The sequence below is a fragment of the Crinia signifera genome, chromosome 3, assembly GCF_055691185.1.
Source record: "Crinia signifera chromosome 3, ASM5569118v1, whole genome shotgun sequence".
Classification (NCBI taxonomy): domain Eukaryota; kingdom Metazoa; phylum Chordata; class Amphibia; order Anura; family Myobatrachidae; genus Crinia; species Crinia signifera.
The window spans coordinates 180,537,900-180,550,065 of NC_139219.1; positions in this window are offsets into that span (position 1 = coordinate 180,537,900).

Here is a 12,166-nt window from a genome sequence, read left to right on the forward strand (position 1 = left end):
AGCCGAAGTGGCTTTGGGTAAAATAGGATATCCCCCAGGATGTCTTATTTACACAGGTAATTTAGGAATTACCCAGTAATGATTAATCTGTACACTGCTTTTAGCTTCTATCACAGGATAGTGATAGTTCTGCTGCCCACACACCTTTACGAACCCGATCGCATCTTGTGGTGCAAAAAGTTCCCCCTTACAGCACCTGGTGACGCATGCCATCTTGAGATGGCACATCGGGTGCTGGAAGAGGGAGGGCAGAGGGCGGCATTGTAGCATAGCGCGTGAAGTAGCGCTAAGGGCGGTGGGGGTCAGCGGTGGCGACAGGAGTGTTTAAAACACTGGGCAGCCCTCTGATTGCCCAGTGTTTTAAAAATTCTGCCGCCACCGCTGACCTCTGCTACCCACTATTGCTACTTCTAGCACTATGCTACAATGCCGTCCTCTCCCACACTTCCAGCGGTCCCTCCGGCCCCCTCTCCCCAAACCCCATGCTGCTGTAAGCATTCCCTCTGCCCCTCCAACCACGGATTGCATTCGAGCATCGCATGTGATTGCTCCTGCAATTTGAAAGATATTATGTACAGCACATAAGATCTATAGACGCGACATTCAACAGCGTGCCTGCGCATTGCATCGAGATGTCCCTTAAAAATGCATACAATCATTCGATTTATCGGCCAGATGTGGTCAAAATCGAATGATTGCATGCAATATCTCACAAGTGTATGGGCAGCATTACTTGCTAACATTTTTCTAAGAACAAATCTGCCTTATAACAAGCATAGCTATATGACCAACCTCAGTCTGCGCTGATTGATAGCCATCGTTATGTGCATATTTGTTTCCTTGACCAATGTTATTAAATAACTTTCATTGTAGCAATATAGTTTAGAAGCAAAAAACATCTGCTGCTCAAGGGTTCTGCAGTCTCCTAGTGATAGGTAATTAAGAAGAAGGGCACTTTGAAAAGCTTTTTCTCTCCTATGGCTGCAGAGAAGGATAATCCTATTGGTGCAAGCTGAAAGTTTTTGGCCACCTTGCAAAAACAACTTAAAATGGTATACTGTATTCTATATATTTTGCGTTTCTACAAAAGTGGCACTCATTAATAATCATAAAATGTGTACTGCTGTCTGCTGTACAATGCGTAGCACATACATAAAGAAAAGAAAAAGCGGCACTCCAAGCTTTAACAAATTTCACAATAGATTTGTTAACGCCAAAAGGTTTTACTTTAGGTTTCAAAATAATTTTACATATTGTCCTTAATAACTCTGATGAAAGGATGAGAAACAATCTGAAACCTCATCTGCTTGGAAATATATAACGGCTTCTTGGCAGTAGCATAATTGATAAAGATATTTAATAAATACTGCTAGCACATGCATGATATAGTATACTTTACAGAATCCCTGTTGACATTCCCTCTATTGGGATGTCAGCATCTGTATTCTGTCAGCTGGTCATCCTGCCTAAGGAGTGGTTCTTAACACCAGACTGCAGCACAACCACAGGCAGAAATTTTGGGCCCCCCTGCCCCCCAAAAATGATGGCAACCCCCCCATACAATTTTTTTGGTACTTGTTTCCTAGCACGGCGCCCACGATTTTAATCTTGTTACATAGTTTTGATCACATTGATCGCATCGCATGCGATCAATGCGATAAAAACGCTCGCCATGCTTCAGGCTCGGTGGCTCACTGCGCTCGCCACACTATATAACCTCAACTCCACACCGATGTGGATAGTGGGGGTATGAAAAGGTCGGAGGACGCGTACCGCCGCCCCTCACGGGCTCGCTCGCCACGCTTCGGGTTGGTGTTAATAGTGGCGGTGGCGTTAATGATGGGGGTGCATATAACATACTAATCACCCATCAGGGTGCATGTACAATTAAATCATCGTTTTGATCGCATCGATTGCATCGCATGCCATTTTAATGGCATGCGATGCGATTTTAAAATTGTACAGTGCGGTAAAAAAATCAGGTCCATCGCATACCGTCACAAACCACTAATTAAGGTATGTGATGGTATGCGATGGGCGCCATGCTAGGAAACAAGTACCTTTTTTACATGCTCATTGCCAGGGGTTACAAGCTTGTTGCTAGGGGTTTCATGCTCAATGCCAGAGGTTTCATGCTTGTTTTCATTGCTAGGGGTTTTTGTTTGTTACAAGTGGATTACATGTTCATTGCCAGGGACAATATTTATTGAGCGAGAGAGAGAGAGAGGACTTTCCAGTTAACAATCCCAAGTATACTGTACATGTTTAAGAATAACAGTTACACTTTACTTTGCAAACAGCAGTAAATTATCTGAAATGGAAAGTTTGGATACAAGATAAGACTGGATTGCAGCATATGTGTGACACTAGTTTAGGAAGGAGGGTTTATATATATATCCTGATGACAAATTAAATTTTGAACCGTTGATGACTGAATAAGGCATCCTGTGGGGTTCTTGTGAGAGTTACAAGTGCTGCACCATACAGCTTGTTATACTGCTTGTTTCAGCTGCGGAGGCACCAACCCTATTGCAAATTGTTATTTGGAGTGCCGGACCATATACCTCTATCTATCTATCTATCTATCTATCTATCTATCTATCTATATCATACCTCCCAACTTCTATGCAGATGGAGGAGGGACACTGAGAAGCGCGCCTAAGTCGCGGCGAAAATTTTGGGGGTGTGGCCTAATGAAAGGGGTGTGGTCTATACTTGTGGCTCTCTGCGAGGCCAGGCCCCTGTTTTGCCACTTTGGGGCATGACCCAGAGGCTCTGTGATCCTCTAGCCATGCCCCCAGCCCCCTGGCTTCAGGAATAGACACTGTGCGACAGGGGGACTCCCAACAGCCCCCCCCCCCGCCGCGGGACACTGCCGGCCGCAGGAGGGACACGGGAACAATTAGCACCTTCTAAAAGATAACATATAATTTGATTGGTTACCCATAGCAACATCCCATCTAAAATAGAACTCCCATCTTAGTAAATTTACCCCGCTGTGTCTTAAAGGCACGTTAGGCACTGAATGATTTACACTCAATCTGTGAAGAGTTGAGCAGCTAATGGGCCAGATGCACTAAGCTTTAAAAGTGATAAAATGGAGAGGGATAAACAGGGGCATAACTAGATATTCGCAGGCCCCATAGCAAAAGTTTGTAAGGGCCCCTAAATACCAAATATTGACGATAAATGTATATAGAAAATATAACTTATACAGTCAAGATTGGCCCCACTTCAGCTCTGGGCCCCATAGCAACTGCACCCCTTGCACCTATGGCAGTTACGCCTTTGGGGATAAACAACCAACCAATCAGCTCCTGCCTGACATTTTTCAAACACAGTCAGACATGGAAGTTAGGAGCCGATTGGTTGGTTGTTTATCACTTTCCATTTTATTACTTGTGAAGCTTAGTGCATCTGGCCAATTATCTGTTCCAGTCTAATGCTGAAAATAGAAGAAAAATGGTAGAGGGTGCACACAAATAGATGGGGTGCAGCTTAGGCGTGAGTGCAAAAAAGTGACATCCGGTACACTTTTACAAATATACAATGTGAAAAAATATGCACACAAACAATAAAGCGCTCCCAAATAACACCATGTGTATATTGAAATAAATTGGTACTGTCCCTTTAAGGAAGTTTTTCCCTTTTCCTTTTGATCTCCAAATCAAGATCTCAAATAAGAACTTGGTTCTATGCAGCCCATATCGCATGCATATTGCCAAGAAAAGACACTAATTTAGTGCAGATGGTAGTACATATATGTGGAGTTACATGACATACTAATGCACTCACACTATCCAGAAGAATAATTTAGCATTCAAAGTCTCCCACTGGCAAAACAGCAAGTCTTCCTCCCAGAAGGTTTGGTAACATGGAGTGGATAAAAAGGAAACAGTGATAGTGCAGATTGATAAACACTGAACCTTTTAATACATAATACACTCACATGAAGAAGACATATAACATAGCATATGTGTGTCCCCGGGGCAAACTGGAATCACGTCCCACCAGACAGCTCCCTGGAATGGTTGTTGGATTTCACTGACCCTCTGGAAAGGTCAGACTCAGGAAACCAATGGAGGCGCACATCCAGTAGGTCCAAAGAAACGGGGTCCACACAGTCCTGATTACGCTAGACGCGTTTCGGAATTCACCTTTATCAATAGCGTGCTTCAAGCTTCTCCCCACGTTCTATTTATTCCCCCGGTAATTGCGCTCACTTGCGGCACCTGCCGCTTCCTGCACATGCGCATTAATGCTGGCCACACATCAGACCAACTTTCCTCCAACCATCCAACTAGTTGGTTGGTTGGTTGGACTGAAAATCTGGTACTGTATGGGGACAAATGCCAATAAGCAATTTGCTCACAAACATTCAGTGAAATTGTTTAAATCAAATAAGTCCAACTTCAGTACATTGTCTGACTGACAGCTGTTGTCCACTGTCCGATTTGGGAAACAAATGACTTAATTACAAATTACATTTGCTCCTATCCAGTACCAGGTTTTTATTCCATCCAACCAACTAGTTGGATGGTTGGAGGAAAGTTGGTCAGATGTGTGACCAGCATAAGTGGCGGATAGAGATAGAGCTGGCAGTAACAGGTAGAGAAATTGAAAACATGAGTTGTGAATGAAAGGTAGTGAAAATAAGGACATGAACTAGGAATGGCAGGTAGTGAAAGTCAGGACATGAGCTGGGAATGCCAGGGAGTAAAAGCGATGACTTGACCTGGGAATGGCAGTTAGTGAAACTGGCAGGGCCGGTGCAAGGCACCGGAGCGCCCCAGGCGAGTCGGGGTGGGGGCGCCCCGGTGCCGGGGGGAGGGGGGGGGTGGTACCTGTGTAAAAAAATTGCTGCCCCGGCGTCCCTGCAGTGCTGGGGCGGACAGGGGTGTCCGTGCCGTAGGGGTACCTGCTGCGCCGTCATGTGTATAAAGCTGGCTGCGGCCGGCGGGGTCCCTGTAGTGAATAGCAAATAACTAGAGCGCTTCCGGCGCCGCCGCGCGCATAGCGCTAGTTATTTGCTATTCACTACAGGGACCCCGCCGGCCGCAGCCAGCTTTATACACATGACGGCGCCGCAGGTACCCCTACGGCACGGACACCCCTGACCGCCCGAGCACTGCAGGGACGCCGGGGCAGCAATTTTTTTACACAGATCGCTGGGGGTGAGGGGCGAACTGCCGCCCTCCAGGTGCCGGCGCCCTAGGCAAATGCCAGTGGGAGACTAGTGGTGGCGCCGGCCCTGGAAAACTGGACACTTGAAATGGGTATTGCAGGTAGTGAAACTAGACCCTTGAGATGGGAATTGCAGGTAGGGAAAGTGAGGACATGAGCCAGGAATGGCAGCTAGTTCAAGTGAGGACTTTAGCTGGGAACAGCAGTTAAGGAAAGGGAAGACTTTAGCTGGGAATGGCAGTAAGTGAAAGTGGGGACTTGAACTGAATTTCATATACTGAAAGTAGTCACTTGAGCTGGTAATGGAAAGTGATATCTGAGCCTGGGAATGGCAGGTAAGGAATGTGGAGACCTTTCTGGGAAAGGTAGTGTATGTTGTAGTATGTTGGGAAAGGCCTTCTCTCACTGATGACACTAGCTACTAATTTCATTTCAATTCAATTACAATTTATTGTCACTATAACATTACAAAATGCATGAAATGTAATTTCTGATCTCCACAGAAACTACAAGTATGAATAAATAAAAAAGCTAAAAGAGACTATTATCCATTGGACTAACCATCACAGACTAAAATAAACTTTAACATTTTTAGAGGGCAATAAGAAAAATAAGAAGATACATGGGTAATAGGATCAACATGGCTTTGCTAGAATTGAGAAAATATACTGATATCTACTGTATAGTGCACCCAGTGATTTTCAGCCTTGGTAATCACAATTCGGAACCTTCAAAACACAGGTTCATAGTGTTCATTCTAGCACCCGCTATCTTTGAAAATCCATGCAGTTCCTCTTCCCTGCCTGGGGTGTCACTGTCTGCTGTGGTGTTTCTAGCACAGGTCTGGTTTGCATATCAGTGCTGATATACAGACCACACTGTGCTAGAAGCACTACAGCAGACAGTGACACCCCAGGCAGGGAAGAGGAACTACATGGATTTTCAAATATAGCGGATGCTAAAATGAACACTAGTTCATACAAGACAAATAAACAAAAATATATATTGTGTACCCCTGGCGATAATTTACATAAATGGACACTTACCCAAGCATAAAGGTAAGTAACTGGGATTCCATATGTCCTAAAACTTGGAGAAAAAAGGACCATAGTGCAAATATAGTTTTGATAAAAAAATATATTTTGACTTTATAGGATACTGTACACTCACATGGGAGTAATTTTCAACAGCACTTCAGAAATGCTGTTGAAAATTACTCCCATGTGAGTGTATCTTATAAAATCCAAATATATTTTTTTATCAAAACTATATTTGTACTATTTTCCTTTTTTTCTCCAACATTTGAAATCCCAGTTACTTACCTCTATGATAAGGTAAGTGTTCTTTTACTGTATGTGAATTATCGCCAGGGGTACACAATATATATTTTTGTTTAAGAAGCTTTCTCAGAAAAATCTCCTCCAGCTCTGGCAATGATTGGCCAATGGTTCCAGCTGTTGAGAAACTGTGAGTGAATCCAAGCATGCCTTGCCACAATTTTGCTATTAGGAATGCTAAATCTGTGGAAGGGTATGTTGGGATGTGTAATTATAAAAGCTGGAGAGCAAGGACTGAGATTGACACCCAATCAAAAGTGTGAAAAAAATACAAAAAAGTCCTAAGACCAGCGCAGAGATGCTCCTGGCAGCAGCAGCACTGTGAATATTGCTGAAAAAATGGCTGCTGCTCTTTTTTTATGGAGGTTTGTGCATGTGCAGTAGGGTCTGAACACTAGTGCTCAGACTGTACTGCTCCCAGCAGAGAGGAGAGGGCCTGGCCAGAGGAGGCTGCACATAGGCCTCCCCCTCTCTTAAGACATCCCTGCTTAAGACACACCCCTGAGGAACTCCTCTGTTTATTATAAGCTCAGACAAGAATGCAGCTCCCATCTTTACCAACTGTGGATAATCAATGAAAACATCTTGCAACCAATTTCTTGAAGCTAGTACCACAGTGTTGAAGGTAGAACTATAATGTACAAACCTTGCAGAAACGTGTGGGTCTATTTGCTCTATATGCAAACTGATGGTTATAAAAAACACAGGGCCATTATTAAGGTGCCCCAAAATAACTTTCCCCAAAGCATTCATAACTAACAAAGTAAGAGTAATGGGACGATAATCATTCAGACCAAATACTGATGAGGTTTTAGGGACAGGTATAATAATGGTAGTTTTAAAACATCTACGAATACACCAACTAACTGGTGAGTGTGTTTATTCAAAATCCTACTCAGAATACAATCAGGATCAAATGGCTTCCAGAAATTAATTTTGCCTAGATATTGCCAAACATAAGGAACTTCAAATGTAAAAAAAACTTTCAGAAGGGGACATTTTTGTTGTTGCTGGAATCATACTAGCTTCATCAAACCTTGTATAAAATTTTTTATTAAGTCATCTACAGAGAGACAGCCCACCATGTAAGGACAAGAATTAACATTAAAGTTAAATATATGCCTAATGTCTTGCCATTTGGAGTAGATCTTAGATGACCAAAAACCATTAAGTAATTGTCTCGAAAAACAAAACAAATTCACTTTCTAAGAATAATACAGCATTTGATACACATCAGAACTAAGCCAACAATGCCATGTTAATACTAGAATCTACTGTGGCCTCCTCTATACTCATACACCAGCTTGTAAACTCTAGACAGTAATGTAGGGTTTAATAAAGCTCCCTCAGGCCAAATATTAACATGATTAATATCTTGGGCTGTTTATTTAATGGATTATATTTTAACTTTACAATGTGGGAACACAAGATGGGCTTACAGTATATGCATATTTAATAATTGTTCATATGTCATCTAACATGTTATTGCAACACATTGGCAAACTTCAGTAGAAATTTTTTCAGGTAGCCGTGATAAGTCTCCAGCAGCAATGAATGCACAGTCTGGATGAGCAGTCTGCTGTTTAGAAATAACATTGTACAAAGTGTCCAAAGCTAAGGTGACATTTGCTTGAGGTGGAATGTAAACTGCAGAGCAACATAAACAGAAAATGCAGAGAAAAGTAAAGGCCTAGACTTTAGCAATGAAAACTCCAGGTAATCTAAACAATAATTCTCAGTAAGACAATAATGCTCAATAAGTGAGTCATTCACTCAGTAAATATAATTTTAGAATGTTTTTTGAAGACTGATGGCAAGCAATGTTCAGTCTAATGGTGTGTGCATACTCTGCGTTTTTCTCCCATGAAATCACTGGCCGATAAATCGATCAGGGTACTTGTGTATTATAGCGGCGCCCCCGATGTGCATCGCGCAATGTTTTTATCGCGTCGCATCGCATGCATCGCATGGCATGCGATGCGACGCGATATTTGCCCCCTTTGCGATGAAAGATCGTATAAGCACCATAAAGGGTGTTTTTAAGCACCATAATGGGTGCTTACAATGTGAAATGCACCCCCACGCCACCCCTCCACTATAAACGTGAACCCGAAGCGTGGCGAGCGCAGCGAGCCCGCGAGGGGCGGCGGTACGCGTCCTCCGACCTTTTCATACCCCCACTATCCACGTCGGCGTGGAGTTGAGAATAGAAAGTGTGGCGAGCCCGAAGCGTGGTAAACGCAGCGAGCCCCGCGAGGGGACGCGGATACCTGTGAAGCCCGCGAGGGGACGCCGATACCTGTGAAGGTATCGGCGTCCCCTCGCGGGGATCGCTGCGCTCGCCACGCTTCGGGCTCGGTGGCTCGCTGCACTCGCCACACTTTCTATTCTCAACTCCACACCGACGTGGATAGTGGGGGTATGAAAAGGTCGGAGGACGCGTACCGCCGCCCCTCGCGGGCTCGCTGCGCTCGCCATGCTGCGGGTTCACGTTTATAGTGGGGGGTGGCGTGGGGGTGCATTTCACATTGTAAGCACCCATTAGGGTGCTTATACAATGTTTAATCGCATCGCATCGCATTGTATGGCATTGTATGCCATGTACAATGTCATACAATTTTAAAATTGTATGACATTGTACAGTATGGTGCGATATCGCATCGCATCACATACCATCGCATGCCTTATGGTATGCGATGCGATGGGTGCCGTTAAAATACACAAGTACCTCGATCAGTTCATACACATTGAGTGATTTTTATCTTGCTAAATAATTGTCATGGGGAGTGGGCTCCCGAAAATTGGGTCCCTCTCCTGGCCCCCCAGGAAGGTGGGCAAGTCTCCCTCATGCCCCCCAGAGTCCAGCTTCTCCCCGAAGCCGCTGTAAAGAAGTGATGAAATTTGAGAGTCTGTGGGAGGGGACGGGACTAAAATGACGCAAATTACATCATTTCACAGAATTTTAGTCCCGGCCCCTACTCGAGGACCCACGAATCGCGGTGTTTGCATGGATTGGGGGCGGGGCTTTGAGTCATCGGCCTTGTCCCCACCCACCGACCAGGAGATCTGGCTGTCCTCACCGGGCTTCTCGCAGAGAGGTAATTTTTAAAGTCGGCAAGTATGGCCTTAAGTCATAAAAAAATCTTAAGTGGTTTTCTCTACCTGGGGAGGCTCAGTCTCCTTTTAAGTATTTTTTATATCAAGTTGATTTTACAATATGTGCTTTTGAATGTGTTTCTTTTGTTATGTTTTCATTTTTGGTAACACTCTTCTATGCCGCATATAATAAAAAAACCTCAAAATTAAAGGGTTATTTTTAGTCTGTCTAATTTTTTCAGGCTTTTCCATGTGTGTGGTACACTTTCCTGTGCCGCATATAATAAGTAACTCCAAAATAAAAGGGTTACTTTAATCCGTCTAATTTTTTCAGGCTTTGCCGTGTGTGTGTGTGGCTTACTCTCCTGTGCCACATATTATTATAACTCCAGAAAGATAATGGAGAACAAAAATTTGGAGGATAAAATAGTGAAAGAACAAGAACCACTTCCTTCTAGTGCTGAAGCTGCTGCCACTAGTCATGACATAGATCATGAAATTTCATCAACGTCGTCTGCCAAGGCCGATGCCCAATGTCATCGTAGAGGGCATGTAACATCCAAAATGGCAAAGTTCAGTAACTTGAAGATAAAATAAATAAATGTAAATTATTTGAGGAGAAACGTAAGCTTACCAAATGCCATTTACGAACGGGAGTGGCAAGGAATGGCTAAGGCTCTGGCCTGTTTCATGACTAATGGTTCAGCTTCACAGGACGATCAATGCCCCCCTCTTCCTCCCCCTGCTAAAAATGTAAGAGAGTTAAGCTGTCATCAAAAACACAGCAAACTGTACCTTCTAAAGACATGGTATCACAAATCCCCAAGGAGAACACCATCATGATATAATGTGAATAAAGTTGCACTACTGTGTGGCATAATTTGAATTGGGAGTACTATTGTGTGGCCATGCCCCTTCCCAGCAAGAACACACCCCTGTTTGGGCTGCGCACCGAATGTGTGCACTGTTTCTATTTAAAATATTGCAGGTAGGAGCACCAAAATGACGACTGCTATGATGAGGGTTGATGGTGCTGGGAGGCGGAACTAGTGCTAGGGGGCACCAGCCAAAATCTTGCCTAGGGCGTCATTTAGGCTAGGGCCAGCTCTGCCCGGCGGAAAAATCGCTACTCAGCAGAGGTCTGTCCTTTGTGCCCACATTGGCACAGAAGTGTTTTGACTGGCAAATAGACATGTACTGACTGGGCAGACAGTTGAGGTTAAGAGACTTCTTTCAACGTAACCCAATGCCACAGCCAACAGCACCTTCAACCACGAGAACCAGCACTCTGAAAAGTCCAAGCTCCTTTGATTTACCTACACAGAATGCCTAAGTGAACACTTTCATGAGGGTACTGAGGCACTTGCCCCTTCATCAGTAAACAAAGGATCTCATACCATAATTTGACAAATAATGAGAAGCAAGCAATAAGGACCCTGAAAGATGATAAAGATCTTGTGATAAGAGCGGCTCACAAAGGTGGTGGAATAGCACTGCTTGATTTTGATTACTACACAAAAGAAGCCTCTTACCAACTCGTGTAGACAGAATGTTTCCTTCCCTTGGACCATGACCCCACCTGGCGTTTCAAAAGTGAAATTGATGACATCATCCATCTTGGGCAATCAATTAGTACATTAATAAGGAAACAGCGGAATTCCTGATTGAGAAACATCCAAATATCCCTATCCTATATACCCTACCAAAGGTACACAAGTCACTCACAGCGCCACCTGGACGTCCGATAATCTCCGCCAGAGGTTTCTTGTGCCAACCACTTTCACAATTCGTTGATTTTTTCCTCCAGCCAGTGGTCAAAAATACAGAAAGCTTTTTAGAGGACACCACAGATCGGACCTTTGTCAAGGCAATGGCAATACAAGCAGCAGTAAACAGCAAACCAACAATGGGCTAGGGGTACTGGGACAAGCAAACCAGTACCCCTACCCCATTGTTGGTTTGCTGTTTCATGCTGCTGTATGGAGATGGTCCACACAGGAGATGGACCATCTCCATACACATTAGCCGCAACTTGCACAGCACTAGTTTACAGTTTACGGTCAGGCAGTCAGCAGCTGGTAGTATAGTGCCAATACTCAATTGGGTCATTGCCGTGCTACTGCCACTGGCACCCATTCCATCAATAAGGGAGCAGCTGCTTTCAATTCAAAAAATCAAAACAAAACCTCTCAGGCGCTCCTGTTCTGGAATATCACAGGATTCTCTCCCGCAAGTATTATGGAAATAATATGGAAAGAAGAAGAAAGTGCAATAGTGAAGCACGTTTATGAACCTTCCTTTATGAACCTTCCTTCATAAATTTTTGGTGTTGTGGTGAAGGTGAAGGGTTTTTTGAGCAGACCCATTGAAACTATTACCACTCGGCTGCTTCTTTATTTGCGCCACGTGACTAAGATACTCTCCTGTGTTGTCATAGCTGCTTTTAATTATCTGTGGGTTTTGAGGTGGTGATGGTGGTAGGAGTGCTTTGGAAGTGGCAGTATGAACTAAAATCTATACAGAGATGTAGTTTGGAGCCAAGACAACTG